Source organism: Nomascus leucogenys, chromosome 7b (genome assembly GCF_006542625.1).
Source record: "Nomascus leucogenys isolate Asia chromosome 7b, Asia_NLE_v1, whole genome shotgun sequence".
Taxonomy (NCBI): Eukaryota; Metazoa; Chordata; class Mammalia; order Primates; family Hylobatidae; genus Nomascus; species Nomascus leucogenys.
Window position 1 is genome coordinate 90,647,410 of NC_044387.1, and position 21,295 is coordinate 90,668,704.

A 21,295-nucleotide genomic window follows, 5' to 3' on the forward strand; every position below is an offset into this window, starting at 1 on the left:
TCTCAATATTCAAGTGCTGTTGTTGCTATTTTTAGCCTCTTCATATTAATAATTTTAAAACTCTTCCTTTGAAAATAATGACAGAAAATTGACAAAAGGCTACTCTGTATTCTTAAGGGAAGTAATTATAATTATGCAGAGCAGAAGGTAAAATTATAATTTGTTGGCTATTTTATTATGCTTTACCAAAAATTTAACACAGTTTTAGTGAAAGAGCCATAAACTTTAGTAGACTTCTAAGATATAGCAATGAATGCACTACTATTGAGGAAATAGAGTCATTATAATACAAGAAAATGCCTGAGTTTCATTGGATCCTAAGGGAAATAGAGCTAGGTTAGACTTGTGGGCATCAATAGAACTTGTTTTTCATCTTGCATGAACAAGTGATGCTGAAATGACTCAGATTTATATACATCATAAATAGCAGTACTGGACTTTGGCTGCTTTTTTTTTCTCTTGGAGTTAAACTTCTCATGTAAGAATTTATGAGATAGAAAAAACTCAGCGAAGGGGAATCAACTGAGGCCAACTGCTGTGTGGGGAAAATCAAGAGTTCATATGTTTAGACTTGCCATCCTCACATACTTGATAAATATTAGAGGGGTGATATTAGCAAGTGTTTACAATGACAATTCATTTTCCTGGTTTTGGCTCATTGACTGAGGCAAAGAAATTAATAGCTTTATTTTATTTTATAGCATAAGCAGCACTTTGTGTGTGATATGAAAGCTGCTTATGTGATTGATGTGTTCATTGCATCTTATGGCTTATGATAATAAATGCATATATCACACAACAAGAACTAAAACAGATATGTTCTATAATGCGCTCATCTCATTCTCTTTTCATTATGATTTTTTATCCACAAACACTGCACAAGATGTACATACTTGAGTACTTGTCTGCATTCTTGTACATTTCCAACTGCAAATATTGCTGTTTTGAAAGTGCTGGAATGGGCTTTCTACTTCACACTCCTTGAAATTGATCTGGTAGGAAGAGCATAATATTTCAAACCACCTCATTGCAATATAAGCATTAGAAGCTTACTAAAAGGCTTTTTATGTTGATGATAGCCTAGTTACACAGACTTGCTCAATAACAGTAATCGTCTTGGCATGTTTCAGAACTCTAGTGGCCACACGTTTTTTAGAAATGTAAATAGCATTCTCTACTAAGTTAGAAGCTCAAGTGGATTCAGAAGTGGTATTGTTTGTATATATGGTATTTGTTTAGAACTTTCTAAAATTCTTCTACTTTCCTGAAATACCTGGTGATAAGCTTGAAACACATTTTTAAAAATTCAGCATCCAAAGGTAGGAGACCTATCTGTTTCCATAGGAGGGCAGTATAATATTGGAAAGAAAACATAAGAACTTGGAGGTAGTTTTTCATGCCTTATAGTTAAACCATTTCCTGCAAGGGGAGTGGATGGTATTTCAAATCACACTAATAGATCTGTGGGTTAGTAACATGTGAGTTAGAACAGCCATGCACCATAATCACTGCTGCGGATTCATTTCTCTCTTTTTACACAGTATATTGATTTTTCCCCTCAAGAATGTAACAAAGAAAGAACTTTATAAAATTCTCTTGTCTTTAAACTCTGCTTGTCAATATATTCCTGTTGCCACTCATCTACTAGTAATTTCCTGACAGGTAACTATTGCTGTTATAATTGGAGATAATCTTGAAAAAGTAGTTGCCGTGTTTCTGGAGAAACTTCTTACTATTGGTAATTGCCTGCATAATGAATTGCAAGAACTAGATGACTTCAGCCGAGATCAAAAGTGACCATTAACTCACCTATCTACAAACTGAAGATTTGTGGGACTTGTATCTTATGGCAATTTCATTTCTCTTTCACTTTAAAAGACTCAGCTCTCTTCTGTCAAGTTCGTAAGTATCAGCTCACACACATTTAATACTTGCCATGTCTTGTGAAACCTTTCCAGCAGATGAAAAAGCATCTTTATTAATTCAGAAATATGGGAGTAGAGGGAATTGTTTGTGCATCTTGATTAAAAATAAACAAGCAGGCAATTAAATTGCATATAGGATATTTTAGAGACTGACAGCTTCTCATTAAAATTGATTTCAGGATAATTTCATATACTGACATGAAGTCTATCGGATTGTAGTTTTGGTTTTTTAGCTCAGACAACCCAACACTTTCTTCACTCTTGAAAAAGGACTTAGATTACAAGTTGGTGTTTTTAAAAACCAATAATTTTTTCCTTTGCTCATCTCTCTTCACCTTTTTGTTTCCTTTGTGAAAGCAGGGATAGAATTTGAAAAGTGATGGGAATGAGAATCCTTGAGCATGAGGAGTTTGGTTTCTTGAGGCTCCTTAAGGAGGTTCGGGGGAGACTGAGAAACAAGGCAATGTGGAAAGTGGTTCAAAGACAAGAATGAGAGGTAATAGATTCTCTCCTTGAGGAAATTCTAGTCAGACTCTAAATTTTCTTCTCAACTAGACCATGGCTTTTGGGCTTCTGTGTTTGTCTCTGCATTGCTCAATTTTAGCAAGAAGCTTTCCAAGTCAGTTTAGCCAGAGTCCTCCACTCACGATACTTAGTTGGGTTTCTCATTCTCTACAATTCCCTGGTGATGTCTGATCACTGTAGCATGCCTTTAGCAAGAGACCTAGTCAGTTAGCTTAGCCTAAATGTCCCCTAATTCTTGATGTTTTTTCTTAGTGATTTTTTATCCAATGACCCTCACCCTGCTCCTGGTATATGAATTTATACTCTTCTCGTTGTATTTGGAGTTGAGCTCAATCTCTCTCTCCAACTGCAATGCCTCATTGCAGTGGTCTCTATACCTATATCTATGGTCCCCAGTGGGTAAGGTCTTCTTTTCTTTCTTTAACAGATAAATGAATAATCTTGTTCTATAACAGTTATGATTCTGTGACTCAAGATTAGATTCATTATTAGGCTCTTGAATCTTTTTGAAGAGAGGTCAAAAACCCCTCTTCTTGACTTCCTGCTTCTCACCTAAGTGAGAAGGCTTTGAAGACTTTGTCTTCACTCCTGACTGATTGTTGGGGATCCATTGCTGAGACAGACTCTGGAACCATTGCTCTGGACAAATATCTGCTGAAGCTGGTAAGGATAGATTTTGATTCTTGAGATTCTGATATACTCTCTAAAGCTGGGTTAGAGTCCCAGGCTGCTGCTTCTTTTTTTCTTTTTTCTTTTTCTTTTTTTTTGAGATGGAGTTTTGCTCTTGTGGCCCAGGCAGAAGTGCAATGGCACGATCTCGGCTCACTGCAACCTCCGCCTCTGAGGTTTAAGCGATTCTCCTGCCTAAGATTCCCAAGTAGCTGGGATTACAGGCATGCATCACCACACCCGGCTAATTTTGTATTTTTAGTAGATAATGGTGTTTCACCATGTTGGTCAGGCTGGTCTTGAACTCCTGACCTCAGGTGATCCGCCTGCCCAAATCCTAAAGTGCTGAGATTACAGGCATTAGCCACCATGCCTGGGCTGGTGTCTTTTGAAAGGTATCTCTTGAATTGAAAGGTCTTCTTTCTTCATTTGTTTTGAGTGGGAATTATTCCTTGACTCCCTGGGCTGGAAGTTTTTCTTTCTGGTTCTCTGCTTTGAGTGGCAATTACTCCCTGACTACTGGGCTGGAAATTTTTTCCTGGCTCTTTGTGAGGCCTTCTTGCTCTCTGTATTTAACCCTGGTTTTTCCATGAGAACTTCTCAGCTGACCAAAACCCCTCTTCTTGACCTCCTGCTGTTACAGTGCGACACCAGCTCTGTCACCTGCTTGTTGTTGGCATGATTTTGTTGAGGATGATTTGGAACTTCCCTCTTTAGGAAACATAAGGTCTCCCCAGACTAGCTCCTCTAAGACCTCTCTCATTTCATTACCTTCGCTCCTCCTTCTTTTGGTCTTCCCACCAGCTCCTGCTATCTTCCCTCCAGCTCACTTGCATTCTTTGATGTGTCTCCCTTCAGCTCCCTACCTCCTCCATCTCTCTGTCTACCCCTGCCAGACCTTTTCCTTCTCACTCTGGGATATCCATCACTTACACTTAAGGTCTCTTGCCCTTATCATGGGCTTCCAAGGGACTCAGGATCCCCTAAATCCAATGTCCTGAGGCTGAAAGGATAAGGCTAGTTGGAAATAGATGAAATATTTTATTTACTCAGGTGGGCTTTGGAGACACTCAGAAAACTGCTAGATGTCTCCTCAGTGTAGAAGGTGGTCTGTAGCCTCCATAGGATACATATCAGGGGAAAAGAAAATCCTAAAAATCTTCTGATTCATGGTTGTTAACAAGAAATTGTAACAGGTTTTTTTTCCCCCCCTTTAAGTAATCTGCCTGGGAAACTAAGATTTTGTGTCTTATCAGAGCATTTTTTTGTGCTTTATGTTGACATTTATTATGTCCTTGATTACTGAAAATAAGGTAAGTAGTGTTTTACAATGATCTGTAATCGTATTTAATCAAGTGTTCAAACTGTCAGAAGTTTTTGGCAACCTCCAAACATTAAATTCTGAATGAAATCTTCTTGTTCTTGAAAAGACTTTGAGATTTCCTAGAGGGCCCCTGAAAAATTTTAAAGGATTTGTTCTTTCACCTTGTAAAAAGAGAGATATTAAACTGATTAGGTTAATTTGACATGTTAAATATGTAAGCAGAATGGGAGAAAGTTATTTGCAGACTATTTATCTGAGGGGGTTAATATCCAAAATGTATAAAAAACTCCTACAACTTAATAGCAAAAAGACAAATGTATTAGACTGTTCTTGCATTGCTATAAAGAAACACCTGAGACTGGATAATTTATAAAGAAAAGAGGTTTAATTGGCTCATGGTTCTGTAGGATGTACAGGAAGCATAGCAGCTTCTGCTTCTGGGGAGGCCTCAGGAAACTTCTGATCATGGCAGGAGGTGAAGGGGGAACAGACATCTCACATGGTGGGAGGAAGAGCAAAACAGAGAGTCAGGGGGGAGGTGCCACACACTTGTAAATGACCAGATCTCACAAGAACTCACTATCGTGAAGGTAGCATTCAGCTATCTGCTCCAATGACCCAAACACCTCCCACCCTGACCTACCTCCAGCATTGGGGATTATAATTCAACACGAGATTTGGGTGGAGACAAATATCCAAACTATATTGACAAATAACTGGACAAAGGAATTAAATAGACATTTCTCTAAAGAAGACATAAATGGCCAACAAAGAAAGTGAAAAAATCCTCAATATCAATAATCATCAGGGAAATGCAAATTAAAATTACAGTGCGATATTACCTCACACATGTTAGGATGGCTGCTATAAAAAGCAAAGCAAAACAAAACAAATGATAACAAGCGTTTCAGGGATGTAGAGAAAACAAGCGAAAAACAACCCCATCAAAAAATGGGTGAAAGACATGAACTTCTCTAAAGAAATCATACAAGCAGCCATCAAACATATAAAAAAAATGCTACACATCACTAATCATCAGAGGAATGCAAACCATGTCCACAAGGAGACACCATCTCACACCAGTCTGAATGGCTACTATTAAAAATAAAAAAATAACAGATGCTAGCAAGGCTGCAGAAAAAAAGGGAATGCTTTTGCACTATTGGTGGGAATGTAAATTAGTTCAGCCACTATGGAAAGCAGTTTGAAGATTTCTCAAAGAACTTAAAACTGCCATTCAACCCAACACTCCGATTACTGAGTAATATCAGATAGAGTTTAGATATTTGTCCCCACCCAAATCTCATGTTGAAATATCATCCACAATGTTGGAGGTGAGGCCTGGTGAGAGGTGTTTTGTCCATAGGGGCAGATCCTTCATGAATGGCTTGGACCATCCTCTTGTTGTTAAGTGACCTCTGTCTCTGAGTTCTCACGAGATCCATTTAAAAGTGTGTGACACCTCCCCCAGCCCCTTTCTCTCTTGCTCCTACTTTTGCCATGTGAAGTATCTGCTCCTACTTCACCTTCTGCCATGAGTAAAAGCTTCCTGAGGCCTCCCCAGAAGCAGATGCTGGTGCCATGCTTCCTGTAGAGCCTGCAAAACTGTGAACCAATTAAACCACTTCTCCAATAAATTACTCAGTCTCAGATATTTCTTTATAGCAATGCAAGAATGGCCTATTACAGTATTTGAAAGAAAACAAAGTGTTTTACCTAAATGTTCATCTCAGCACTATTCACAATAGCAAAGACAAGGTATCAACTCAGGTGCCCATCAATGGTGTATTGGATAAAGAAAATATGGTACACATACACCATGGAATACTATGTAGGCATAAAGAAAAATGGAGTCATGTCCTTTCTAGGAACATGGATGCAGCTGGAAGCTATTATCCTAAGTAAATTAACACAAGAATAGAAAAACAAATACTGCATATTTTCACTTAAAACTGGGAGCTAAACATTGAGTGCTCATGGACATAGAGATGTCAATAATAGACACTGGGGACTATTGTAGCTGGGAATGGGAGGGGGGCAAGGGTTGAAAAACTAACTATTGGATATGATGCTCAGTACCTGGGTGACAGGATCATTCATTCGTACTCCAAACCTCAGCATCACATAATGTACCCAGGTAACAAAGCCACACATATACCCACTGACGCTAAAATAAAAGGTGAAAAAATGTGCAGTTTTAATTGTACATCAATTATACCTCAATGAAGTTGTTTTAAAAATTTTGTGGAAAGGCATGTCAAATAAGAGGAGATGTTGCTTTTCTGCAAATAAATAAAAGAAGAGATGCTTTTGCTTTTCCTAGATTATATTTGTATGGGTGAATATTACATATGTAGGCATTATATTAATTGTAATAAAATTGTATGAAGGTCATAGAAATTTGTCAATATCTTGTTGTGTGGGGTTATAATTTTTGTTGTATGTCACAGAAATAACCAAATTTTCTTGTCATGTGAACTCTCATCAGATATTTAGAAACAGAAAGGTTTGTGAAACTGCGAACCACAAATCAAGCACATAAGAATTAATTACATGGAATTGAATGAACTGACGTTCATTCAATCAGAAACCAGAGTGATTGTGGTTTTGTTTGGAATATGGCTGGTAATTTAATGTTTTATTTTCCAGATTTAAGGAATCTTGTTCCTCCTTTCTCTTAAGCTATCCATAACTTACAGTAATTTGGTAAAGTATATCTTTGTGAACAGAGATAAAACATTTATTATTTTTCCCTATCTGGTCTTCCCAAAATTTGTAAACTATTATGAGTATTCTTATCGTCCTGGCAATATAATTATTTGCAGAAGTTCAATAAGAATCTGTTCTCCTTGTAACAGAATAGAATTGGAAAAATTGTTTGTTTTACTAAGGCTTTGACGGGAATGTCATATCCAAAAATGATGTACATAGAATCTGGCTTTAAGAAACAACAATTGATTTTATGGGGCCAGTGCTTACAAAGCCCTCTTGGGAAAACTGGCCTGGTACCTGGCTCATAGCATTCCAAGTTTTACATGTAAGTAAGAAGATAACTTTTTGGCAGGCTCAGGAACCTCAGGATATTGTGGGAATCTCAAGAACATAGGAATTCACTGAAATCTGTAGTTACCACAAGAAAAATCTGGTGGTGAGTTCTTGGCTTGGCTTCCTGGGCTCAAGGGGCTTTGAAAAAATCTAATCTAAAATTCCTTATTCAAGGTTTATGTGGTCAATGACTCTTGCTGTACTTATACAAATGATCAGGCTTAATCTAATGAGAATAGATTTATTTTGTAAACGAGGTCCAAAGGAAGGTGACTAGAAATTTTGTTTCAGTGGAAAATTATCATGCACCCTTGTGGGTATTAGACTATAATTCTGTTCATTTGAGTGATTTTCTGCCTCTTGGTAAACTTCATTTCACTTTCTCCCTTGTTATCCATGTATAAACTGGACTATATCCTGAATTATTCTAGTTTCTTCCAATATCTGGTTACAATTCTCCAAACTAATGTTTCCATTTTTCCCCCACTCTCCTAACTTGGCATCGCTGATAACTAAAACTGCCCTTTTCCTGAAGTATTGCAAGCTGAGGCTAGATGAGTTGTCATAAACTACCAAAAAATCATAGCAGATCATGTACTGACAACCTCCATGCCTGCTGCTGTGTAGGCCACTCAGGCAGTTCACCAAAACACCCAATGTCATCACCAAAGACATCCCAATTGCAAGCCAGGATATTTGTCAGATGACCATTGCTGTCCTCCTTCTACCATCTGAAGAGACTTGGAGCCCAACATCTAGAAATCTTTTTGACTGGCTGCCTTTAGGACTCAAAAGCCCGCATTCTGACTAATAATCTTTGTTTTTATTTTGTTTCCACAGAAATTTTCCTCATTAAATGCCTGAATGTTTACACCATACAGCCAATATCCTCTACTGGTCCCCAACAGATGACTCAGCTGGCTGTTAATGAACGATTTGGTCAAAGGTGAGAAAATGGACTTATATTATTTAAAGGAAAGAAGAGTGTCTTTTTTTTCCTTGAACAAGTGCAGGGACTGACAAAGATTCTTTCCTTGATGAAACTCTAAGTAGACTCTTTCAAACTCTCTTCTCAATTAAACCTTGAATTTTGGGCTTCTGTGTTCATCTTTGCATCCTTTGTCCAATTTTAGCAAGAATCCTGCTAACTTGGTTTAGCCAGCCTTACCTGTCCATGATACTTGATCACCCTAGACACCTGATAGCGTTCCTCCTCCACCATCCCCCCCAGGTGATGTCTGATCACACTGGCCTGTCTTCAGCAAGAAGACTGTTAGGTTGGTTTAGCCTGAAAACCCCTTACCTATTGTTTCCTCTTAGTGATTTTTCATCCAATGATGCCCACCCTGCTTCTTGTCTATAAATTCCCACTTCTCCATATTGTATGAGAAGATGAGCTCATTCTCTTTCTCTCACTGCAGTGGTCCCTACTTGTATTGCAATAGTCTCCTCGAACAAAGTCAGCCTTGCTGTTCTGTAGCAAATGTCATTGAATAATTGTTTCTTTAACAAAGAACATTAACATTTGATTCAATGAGGACTTTAGAAAATGTTAGTGTACTGACATTGTGAAATGCTGGAAAAGGAAATTAATATTAAAATATAAATTGTTTTTAGAAGGGACTTTGCCAACCTTTTGTTTGGCTGATTATATAAATGTCACACTTGGTTCAGTTGAGTTCCCTGATGGATTTTGTTATTGCCAAGCATGAGCTTGGAGATGAGTTTGGAAGTAGGGGCTGGTGATATTGAATTAATCTGCATTATACAAAATGAACATAACGGTAATTCCAGAGGAAATCTTAGATAAGAAGGACAGCAAAACATGGAGAAAACCAGTCCCTGGGAAGTAACTTAATGGATGAAAAACTTCATATCTTAATTACAATAATGTTACCATTAAGCAGTTGTACATACCTGTGTACCTAACAAGGCTGTATTTGGGATGATTTCCTGGTTGATTAAAAGCAGCGTTTCTAAAGGTGGTCAAATTGGGGGAAAAAGAAAAAGCAAAAACTCTCTTAAGAGAAGATATACAACAGTATTGGCCTGAAACAAGTTGGATCTAGCCATACCCAGGGGGCTGCTTATCTGCAAAATTAAAATCTATGTACTCAGTTTTACTTTGAGGGTAAGATTATGAAAATGGATTATTATTGCTCTAATGGAGAGTTGTGTTTTATAATTCCCCAGTTGAACCATCACTAAATTATGTGGTAAGAATGAGTGGCTGGGGAAGCACAACTGGACAAACCGCTGTCAGGTCTGCCCACTTCTGCACAGAGTTGTAATTTTTTCCAGGATTGAAGAGGAAAACAATGTTCTTTTCATTCAGATGTACATTTATTCTACCATTGACCAGGCTGTGGCTTGGCCCATAAAGTTGGTCCCTCCTTTGTCAGTGTAGATTAGATTCATATCTATTAAGAATTTTATTGTGCTTACAGAACAGAAAAAAAATCTCATAGAATTCACATTCTCAACTTCCCTTCAAGATATCTGTGCAGTTTACATTGAATAAATTTGTTTTATTTCCTTTGACTGCAAAGCTTTTGATCTTCTCAATTGGATATGTGAAGCATTTTACTATAGGCTTCCTTTTCTATGTAATAAATAAATACTTATTCAGTTGTTGAAATCTACATATGTGGCTTCTTAAATATTCCCATATGTTCTGTCTCTTCTATTTAATATATAATCATTTATTCGGCACCTACTACATGCTGGCCACCATTCTAGTGTCAATGGCACAGCAGAATCACTGTGTCCAAGAGACGATGTAGGAGATGGTAAGAGGTGGAGGGCATTTTCAGTTGAATGCTTGTCTTTTTTCTTGCTTTGTGTGGTGTGATATGTCTGCTGGCCAGGCAGAGGGTGTTTGGATATTGTTAGATTACCAAATGATTGTCCATACATTTGCCCTCATTTTAGGAGTTGATTCCTTTCTTACCTCTAATTGATTTTTCATCTATTCCCTTTGACTATAAACCTCTTGAGATGATGAACTGCAGAAAAGGCAGAAGGCCTTAATATGCTATCTAATCTAATATTATATAAAACTGGATCCAACTTTCCCATTACTGTTATTACTGTCTTCTTGCAACACAGGACTTTTCTTATTGAACTGTAATTATTTGTGTTTTGTTTTGTTTTGTTTTATCTTGTCCCAGAACATGATGGACTACTTATTAACCTAGACCTGGGTTCCTAAACTATGGCATCACAGTGAATTTTATAGGAACATTTCAGAGTATTTCAAAAGGCTGAGGGAAACACAGTAATGTTTGTCAGACACTGTGTAAACTATTAGCTCAAGCTAATTCACAATTTCAATGTTAGATTTCACTACACTCCTTTTGATAATGTCCTATCTTTGTGAAGCTGAGTTTTCCAAACTTGCTGTATAATTTGGAATCTGGATGAATAATTTCTCTATTTTATCTGATGCTTTTTCTATTTTTTTAAAAGTGTTTTTTCTCTTTCACTGTATTTTCCATTTATTTGCAGATAGAAACAGACTAAATGTGAATTTGAGGAAGCCCTGGAGCCAGTTTCAAGTATATGGTGACATCTCTCTGGTGGTCAGGTGGACCTGATTTTTTCTATATACCATTTCACAGTGATTATTTTTCTTCCTGTATATTAGCCACAATTTTTTTTATTATTATTATACTTAAAGTTTTAGGGTACATGTGTACAGTGTGCAGGTTTGTTACATATGTGTACATGTGCCATGTTGGTGTGCTGCACCCATTAACTTGTCATTTAGCATTAGGTATATCTCCTAATGCTATCCCTCCCCCCTCTCCCCACCCCACAACAGTCCCTGGTGTGTGATGTTCCCCTTCCTGTCTTAGCCACAATTTTTAAAATGGTTTCTTTTTTCTGTTTCACAGTCACTTTCAATAGTAAGTCTCTTGTTGCATATGTTATTGTTTGAATACCAGTTGACAGCTTTTATAATAAAAAAACAGAAAGTAATAACAACTTATACTCCTTTGTGAAGAAAAGTGCTTTGTTCCTTTATACTTGGTTTGTATTTGAAAATATTAATGAGTCCTTTGCTATCAACTTAAAAAACATATTTAAATCAAAGCAATGAAGTGAAGCATAATAAGTTTCCAGACACCAATATGTTTTACTGTGTCTGAATATTTACAAATAAATAATTTTACTTGGCAGTAGAAATATAAGCAAGACTGAATTTCATAATTTAACAATATTTTTTCTTATTTTGAATATTGATTTCTTCAGTTATATACACATAATGAGGGTTCTATCTAGTAAGTCTTAATTATTATTTTCTTAAAACAATTAATTAAAAAAACAACCTCTATCTTTCTTCTTGCTATTTTAGAAAATATAATTGACAACTAAAAGGGTATAATAGACCAAAAAAGCTATGTCCAGTAAAAACAGATTCCCAGAAAACAATGTGGAAATATAATTTATGACACTATTTAAAAATATATATCAATCTTAGTATAAACTCTGAACTAACTTAGTTTGAAAGTATATAAAAATGTGACCACTGAAATTCATAGCTCATATGAATGCCAAGCAAAATGGTCATAGCCAAGCAAAATGATTTTCCCACAGGCATTACTTTCTTTGTTAAAAAATGCTTACATAAAAGAATTTTAAGATTTGGCAGTTTTCTGGTTAGAAATACAAATTGGGGAAGCTATACAATAAGTTTTCATTGACTCATAGGTTGAGAAGCAGCTTCCATAAATTATCTAGATATTTTTCCCACCTTTACTTAGGAATGTTCTAAACTGATTTAGACAGATAACTTTCATATAACTCCACTGAGAAAGGTAACCTTACAGTCCATCACCTATCCCAGTGTTCAGAGGTTGATGCTAGGCAAGTTAATGAGATATGCACATTTTCCCAACACATTGTTTCATCTCCCCATTTGTGTGTCTCTTTTAGAACCCTTGCACCTTGCCTTTCAGCTTCCTGGTGGTGCTTGAATGGAGGCAAGGAGTCATACTGGGGAAACAGAGCCAAGGGTTGCAAGTCCTGTCTAAATCTCTTACTGTACAAACTTTGCCATATCTTTTTTACTCTTTGAGCCTCCTTGATTTTCACCATATAATGGTGGTAATAACTCCGCCTTTTAGGACGGAGTTAAATGTACACAAAGTCATTTTTCCCTCAGATGGGCCGTAGGGTCCATAAACAGGTTAAAATTATACCTCCTTTCCTAACTTCCTTTCTGCCCACAACCAAAACTATATTGAAATTGCCAACCCAGTCCATTCCAAGATGGCCGAACAGGAACAGCTCTGGTCTGCAGCTCCCAGAGTGATCAAGGCAGAAGACAGGTGATTTCTGCATTTCCAGCTGAGCTACCTGGTTCATCTCGTTGGGATTGGTTGGACAGTGGATGCAGCCCACGGAGAGTGAGCCAAAGCAGGGTGGGGCATTGCCTCACTGAGGGAGTGCAAGGGGTTGGGGGATTTCCCTTCCTTAGCCAAGGGAAGCCATGACAGACGGTACTTGGAAAATCGGGACACCGCCGCCCAAATACTGCGCTTTTCCAATGGTCTTAGCAAACAGGACACCAGGAGATTATATCCCACAGCTGGCCTGGTGGATACCATGCCCACAGAGCCTTGCTCACTGCTAGCCCAGCAGTTGGAGATCAAACTGCCAGGTGGCAGCCTGTTAGGGGGAGGGGCATCTGTCATTGCTGAGGCTTGAGTAGGTAAATGAAGTGGCCAGGAAGCTCAAACCGGATGGAGCCCATGGCAGCTCAACAAGGCCTGCTGCCTCTGTAGACTCCACCTCTGTTCAGGGCGTAGCTGAACAAAAGGCAACAGAAACTTCTGTAGACTTAAACATCCCTGTCTGACAGAACTGAAAAGAGCAGTGGTTCTCCCAGCATGGTGTTTGAGCTCTGAGAACAGACAAACTGCCTCCTCAAGTAGATCTCTGAACCTCGTGTAGCCTAACTGGGAGACACCTCCCAGTAGGGGCCAACTGACACCTCATACAGGCAGGGGCCCCTCTGGAATGAAGCTTCCAGAGGAAGGATCAGCCAGCAATATTTGCTGTTCTGCAGCCTCCGCTGGTGATAACCTAGGCAAACAGGGTCTAGAGTCGACCTCCAGCAAACTCCAAAAGACCTGCGGCTGAGGGACCTCACTGTTAAAAGAAAACAAACAGAAAGCAATAGCATAAACATCAACAAAAAGGACATCCACACCAATACCCCATCTGTAGGTCAGCATCATCAAAGACCAAAGGTAGATAAAACCACAAAGATGGGGAGAAACCAGAGCAGAAAAGCTGAAAATTCTGAAAACCAGAGTGCCTCTTCACCTCCAGAGGATCGCAGCTCCTCGCCAGCAATGGAACAAAGCTGGACAGAGAATGACTTTGACGAGTTGACAGAAGTAGTCTTCCGAAAGTTGGTAATAACAAACTTCTCTGAGCTAAAGGAGGATGTTTGAACCCATCGCAAGGAAGCTAAAAATCCTGAAAAAAGATTAGATGAATGGCTAACTAGAATAAACAATGTAGAGAAGACCTTAAATGACCTGATGCAGTTGAAAACAATGGCACAAGAACTACTTGATGCATGCATAAGCATCAGTAGCTGATTCGATCAAGTGGAAGAAAGGGTATCAGGGATTGAAGATCAAATGAATGAAATGAAGCAAGAAGAGAAGTTTAGAGAAAAAAAAAGAGTAAAAAGAAAGGAACAAAGCCTCCAATAAATGTGGGACTATGTGAAAAGACCAAATCTATGTCTGATTGGTGTACCTGAAAGTGACGGGAAGAATGGAACCAAATTGGAAAACACTCTTCAGGATATTATCCAGGAGAACTTCCCCAACCTAGCAAGGCAGGCCAACATTCAAATTGGAAATGCAGAGGACACCACAAAGATACTCCTCGAGAAGAGCAACTCCAAGACACATAATTGTCAGATTCACCAAAGTTGAAATGAAGGAAAAAATGTTAAGGGCAGCCAGAGAGAAAGGTCGGGCTACCCACAAAGGGAAGCCTATGAGACTAACAGCGGATCTCTCGGCAGAAACTCTACAAGCCTGAAGAGAGTGGGGACCAATATTCAACATTCTTAAAGAAAAGAATTTTCAAACCAGAATTTCATATCCAGCCAAACTAAGCTTCATAAGTGAAGGAGAAATAAAATCCTTTACAGACGAGCAAAGGCTGAGAGATTTTATCAGCACCAGGTCTGCCTTACAAGAGCTCCTGAAAGAAGCACTAATCATGGAAAAGAACAACTGGTACCAGGCACTGCAAAAACATGCCAAATTGTAAAGATCATCGATGCTAGGAAGAAACTGCATCAACTAATGGGTAAAATAACCAACTAACATCACAATGACAGGATCAAATTCACACATAACAATATTAACCTTAAATATAAATGGGCTAAATGCCCCAAGTAAAAGACACAGACTGGCAAATTGGATACAGAGTCAAGACTCATCAGTGTGCTGTATTAAGTAGACCCATCTCACATGCAGAGACACACATAGGCTCAAAATAAAGCAATGGAGGAAGATCCACCAAGCAAATGGAAAGCAAAAAAAAGAGCAGGGGTTGCAATCCTAGTCTCTGATAAAACAGACTTTAAACCAACAAAGATCAAAAAGAGACAAAGAAGGCTATTACATAATGGTAAAGGGATCAACTCAACAGGAAGAGCTAACTATCCTAAATATATATGCACCCAATACAGGAGCACCCAGAGATTCATAAAGCAAGTCCTTAGAGACCTACAAAGAGACTTAGACTCCCACACAATAATAATGGGAGACTTTAACACCCCACTGTCACCATTAGACAGATCAACGAGACAGAAAGTTAACAAAGATTTCCAGGAATTGAACTCAGCTCTGCACCAAGCAGACCTAATAGATATCTACAGAACTCTCCACCCCAAATCAACAGAATATGCATTCTTCTCTGCACCACATTGCACTTATTCCAAAACTGACCACATAGTTGGAAGTAAAGCACTCCTCAGCAATTGGAAAAGAACAGAAATTATAACAAATTGTCTCTCAGACCACAGTGCAATCAAACTAGAACTCAGGATTAATAAACTCACTCAAAACCGCTCAACTACATGGAAACTGAACAACCTGCTCCTGAATGACTACTGGGTAGATAATGAAATGAAGGCAGAAATAAAGATGTTCTTGGAAACCAATGAGAACAAAGACATAATGTACCAGAATCTCTGGGACACATTTAAAGCAGTGTGTAGAGGGAAATTTATAGCATTAAATGCCCAGAGGAGAAATCAGGAAAGATCCAAAATTGACACCCTACCATCAGAATTAAAAGAACTAGAGAAGCAAGAGCAAACACATTCAAAAGCTAGCAGAAGGCAAGAAATAACTAAGATCAGAGCAGAACTGAAGGAGATAGAGACGCAAAAAAACCCTTCAAAAAATCAATGAAACCAGGAGCTGGTTTTTTGAAAGGATCAACAAAATTGATAGACTGCTAGCAAAACTAATAAGAAAAGACAGAAGCATCAAATAGATGCAATAAAAATGATAAAGGGGATATCACCACCAATCCCACAGAGATACAAACTACCATCAGAGAATACTATAAACACCTGTACACAAATAAACTAGAAAATCTAGAAGAAATGGATAAATTCCTGGACACATACACCCTCCCAAGACTAAACCAGGAAGAAGTTCAATCTCTGAATAGAACAATAACAGACTCTGAAATTGAGGCAAAAATTAATATCCTGCCAACCAAAAAAAGTCCAGGACCAGACAGATTCACAGCCAAATTCTACCAGAGGTACAAAAAGGAGCTGGTACCATTCCTTCTGAAACTATTCCAATCAATAGAAAAAGAAGAAATCCTCCTTAACTCATTTAATGAGGCCAGCATCATCCTGATTCCAAATCCTGGCAGAGACACAACAAAAAAAAAAGAATTTTAGACCAGTATCCCTGATGAACATCAATGCGAAAATCGTCAATAAAATACTGGAAAACTGAATCCAGCAGCATGTCAAAAAGCTTATCCAACAAGATCAAGTCGGGTTCATCCCTGGGATGCAAGGCTGGTCCTACATACGCAAATCAATAAATGTAATCCATCACATATACAAAAACCACAAACCACATGATTACCTCAATAGATGCTGGAAAGGCCTTCTACAAATTTCAGCAGCCCTTCATGCTAAAAGCTCTCAATAAACTGGGTTTTGATGAGACGTATCTCAAAATGCTAAGAGCTATATATGATAAACTCACAGCCCATATCATACTGAATGGGCAAAAACTGGAAGCATTCGAAAACTGGCACAAGACAAGGATGCCCTCTCTCACCACTCCTATTCAACATAGTGTTGGAAGTTCTGGCCAGGACAATCAGGCAGGAGAAAGAAATAAAGGGTATTCAATTAGGAAAAGAGGAAGTCAAATTGTCCCTGTTTGCAGATGACATGATTGTATATTTAGAAAACCCCATCATCTCAGCCCAAAATCTCCTTAAGCTGATTAGCAACTTCAGCAAAGTCTCAGGATACAAAATCAATGTGCAAAAATCACAAGCATTCCTATACACCAATAATAAACAAACAGAGAGCCAAATCATAAGTGAACTCTCATTCACAATTGCTTCAAAGAGAATAAAATACCTAGGAATCCAACTTACAAGGGATATGAAGGACCTCTTCAAAAAGAACTACAAACCACTGCTCAACAAAATAAAAGACACAAACAAATGGAAGAACATTCCATACTCATGGATAGGAAGAATCAATATCATGAAAATGGACATACTTCCCAAAGTAATTTATAGATTCAATGCCATCCCCATCAAGCTACCAATGACTTTCTTCACAGAATTGGAAAAAACTACTTTAAAGTTCATATGGAACCAAAAAAGAGCCTACATTGCCAAGACAATCCTAAGCAAAAAGAACAAAGCTGGAGGCATCATGCTACCTGACTTCAAACTATACTACAAGGCTACAGTAACCAAAACAGTATGGTACTGGTACTAAAACAGATATAGACCAATGGAACAGAACAGAGCCCTCAGAAATAACACCACACATCTACAACCACCTGATCTTTGACAAACCTGACAAAAACAAGAAATGGGGAAAGGATTCCCTATTTAATAGATGGTGCTGGGAAAACTGGCTAGCCATACGTAGAAAGCTGAAACTGGATCCCTTCCTTACACCTTATACAAAAGTTAATTCAAGATGGATTAAAGACTTAAATATTAGACCTAAAACTATAAAAACCCTAGAAGAAAACCTAGGCAATACCATTCAGGACATACGCATGGGCAAGGACTTCATTACTAAAACACCAAAAAGCAATGGCAACAAAAGCCAAAATTGACAGATGGGATCTAATTAAACTGAAGAGCTTCTTCACAGCAAAAGAAACTACCATCAGGCAACCCACAGAATGGGAGAACATTTTTGCAATCTACCCGTCTGACAAAAGGCTAATATCCAGAATCTACAAAGAACTCAAACAAATTTACAAGAAAAAACAAACAACTGCATCAGAAAGTGTACAAAGGTTATGAACAGACACTTCTCAAAAGAAGACATTTATTCAGCGGACAGACACATGAAAAAATGCTCATCATCACTGGCCATCAGAGAAATGCAAATCAAAACCACCGTGAGATACCATCTCACACCAGTTAGAATGGTGATCATTGAAAAGTCAGGAAACAACAGATGCTGGAGAGGATGTGGAGAAATAGGAACATTTTTACACTGTTGGTGGGAGTGTAAACTAGTTCGACCATTGTGGAAGACAGTGTGGCGATTCCTCAAGGATCTAGAACTAGAAATACCATTTGACCCAGCCATCCCATTACTGGGTACATACCCACATGATTCTAAATCATACTACTATAAAGACACATGCACATACATGTTTATTGCGGCACTAGTCACAACCTCGAAGACTTGAAACCAACCCAGATGTCCATCAATGATAGACTGGATTAAGAAAATGTGGCACATATACACCATGGAATACTATGCAGCCATAAAAAGGATGAGTTCATGTTCTTTACAGGGACATGGATGAAGCTGGAAGCCATCATTCTCAGCAAACTATCACAAGGACAGAAAACCAAACACGACGTGTTCTCACTCATAGGTGGGAATTGAACAATGAGAACACTTAGACACAGGGCAGGGAACATCACACATTGGGGCCTGTCTTGGGGTTGGGGGCTCAGGGAGGGATAGCATTAGGAGAAATACCTAATGTAAATGATGAGTTAATGGGTGCAGCAAACCAACATGGCCCATGTATACCTATGTAACAAACCTGCACGTTGTGCACATGTACCCTAGAACTTATAATAATAATAAAAAAAAGAAATTGCCAACCCTACTCAACAGCTGTTGGAAAAAAATTATCTGTCCTAATTATTTTGCCTTTACATGTGTAGGAATGATCAGTACTTAAGAACCAATGTGTATCTCCAGGCTGGAGATCTTCATTTGAATATATGGTAATTTCCTCAAACTTAACATGTCCAGACTGAACTTCTGATCCTCCTTCCCCATCCAAACCCATATTACAAGTACCCAGTTAATATCTCTTAGACAGCAACTCTGCTCTTCTGATTACTACGTAAAAACTTTGGAGTACCTCGTTGACACTTCTTTCTCTCCCACCCTACTTCCAATTATCAGGAAATCTTATTGTCTGAAACTTTAAAATATATTTCAAATCTGATTCTTTATTGCTACTTCTAACAACTATCATCTCGTAAATTTTTTCATTTTTTGCCTAGATTAGGCAATAAACATCCCAGTCACATCCCCTGATTCAGCTTTCTTCCATCTGTTACTGCTTTCAAGATAGATGTCAGGAAGATCTTTTCAAAATGTTGGTTCACATAACTCAAAACCCTGTAGGGGCTCCCTGCTTCACTGAGGGTAAAAACCAATATTCTGACCGTGCTCTGTAAGGCTCTATATGATCAAAATCTTGACCTCTATTCCTACCTGATCTGATCTCCCTAACATTTTCCAGCTGAGTGCCTGCTTTCTTGCTTCTTCTATAACACATAAAGCTGTGAAGCATCCTCTGTCCTCAAGTTCTTCACTGTGTCTGCTACCTCAGTCTGGAACCCCTTACCCACTCCTCCTTCCCCCTAAATCCCTTGGCTAGCTTTCTTACCTCTTTTCTCGAATCTTTGTCCTCTCAATAGGAATACCTTGAACCTGACATTTAAGATTGTGGGCTATCCCCACCCCACTACTCCAAATCCTCCTTATCCCGCTGTACCGTTTTCTGAATGCACATATCATCTTTTCAAATTTTACGTAACTTCTTTATTATTTACCATATTTTTCTTATTTCCTCCTTCTATCAGAAAGCTATAGCTATAAGAGGATGGATTTTTTGTTGATGTATCCCAAGTACTTTGGGTATCTAGTAAATAGCAGACAATAAATATTTGTTGAATGAATGGATAACATATATGTTATTCTGTTCTTATGGTGCTATAAAGAGCTGCCTGAGACTGGGTAATTGATAAAGGAAAGAGGTTTAATTGATTCACATTCCACAGGACTGGGAAGGCCTCAAGAAACTTACAATCATAGTGGAATGGGAAGCAAACACGTCCGTCTTCACATGTCAGCAGGGAGGAGAAGTGCTGAGCAAAGGGAGGAAGCCCCTTATAAAACCATCAGATCTTGTGAGAACTCACTCACTATCTTGAGAACATCATGGGGAACCTGCCCCCATGATTTAGTTATCTCCACCTGGTCCCACCCTTGACGTGTGGGGATTATTATGATTCAAGGTGAGATTTGGGTGGAGATGCCTAGCCAAACCATATCAACATATTAAGCCTTCTTGAGGTATTTGTATGTTTAAAAAGTTTCTTACTCATCTATAGGAATCAGTCTTCAACAACAAACTTTCATGCGGTGTGGCAGATTTCTGGGAGATATCCTGAGGCTTTTCCACTACTCCTCCTATTAAACAATTTGCATTTCTGAAACTTCAGAATTAAAACCTGGGTCAAAAATATATATCGGCAAAACTATTGGTATGTTTAATGTATATATTATGCTATAAAATATATATACAAACATGAGAAACTGTTTGAAGAAATTATTGGGGGGATGTGATTATTAGTAAAACCTCCCAAAAGACATTACAGCTCAGTGGTTAAGATCACAGGCTCTGTATTTCAGTTAAATCTTAGTTATACTACTTCCTAGTATAAGCTTGGGTGAGTTATTGGACCTCTCTCTGTCTCTGTAAAATCTGGACTTTCCTACAGTTGGGTACCGCAGCAAGTTTATGATAGCTATAGGGGAGAAACATAATGAGTTGTATACTTATTATCTGCAAAATAATATATTCAGATTGTGTGTGGAAGTTTTTATTTGGGGGACATTAAAAGTTCTTATGTCAGACACTGAATTGTACATTAGGTGAGTCTTCAGTGATCATATTTATTTAAATTGATAAATAAACATTTTATATATTTATGGTATACAACACGGTGCTTTAAAATATGTATACATACACTGTAGAATGGCTAAGTCAGGCTACATAATATATGCATTACTCCACATACTTATTTTTTGTGGCAAGAACACTTAAAATCTATTATATTAGCAATTTCCAAGTATATAATACATTGCTATTAACTATGGTTACAATGTTGTATGATATATCTCTTGAACTTATTCCTCCTAACTGAAATTTTGAATACTCTGATCAACATCAAAGGATACAATCAGCCTACCCCAGTCCCTGGTAAGTACGATTCT